Source organism: Asparagus officinalis, chromosome 6 (genome assembly GCF_001876935.1).
Source record: "Asparagus officinalis chromosome 6, Aspof.V1, whole genome shotgun sequence".
Lineage (NCBI taxonomy): Eukaryota > Viridiplantae > Streptophyta > Magnoliopsida > Asparagales > Asparagaceae > Asparagus > Asparagus officinalis.
Genome location: NC_033799.1, coordinates 72,997,206 through 72,997,533, shown reverse-complemented (window position 1 = coordinate 72,997,533; position 328 = coordinate 72,997,206). Strand labels below are relative to the sequence as shown.

At 27.4% G+C, this 328-nt stretch overlaps 1 protein-coding gene across 1 annotated transcript in view; it reads left to right on the top strand.

Annotated features, from left to right (window-relative positions):
* Positions 1-328, top strand: part of LOC109846322 (cullin-4-like) — a 27,275-nt gene that overhangs the window by 22,680 nt on the left and 4,267 nt on the right.

The following is a 328-nucleotide window of genomic DNA, read 5'->3' as shown; positions in this document are numbered from 1 at the left end:
GTTCGTCTTTCAATGCAATAATCATTGATACATTTGTAAATATACGCTACTCTGAGAGGTAAATTGTCTTTAATATTCCTATTCTTAGTCATTATGGTATTTAAATAATTTGGATGTCCTGATAATAATTTTCATTTATTGGTGAGGGAAACTTATGGTAATAAGTTTCTAGATATCTTCCTTTATTGTCATTTGGTAGGCTATAATAGTGTTCTTTAAAAAAGTTTGTGTATTTTTCTAATTCTGCAAAGTTACTAAAAATGACTTTATCTAACATTCCCATATGTTTAGAAACTTCATTTTCATCATGTTCATCTATTACTCCCAT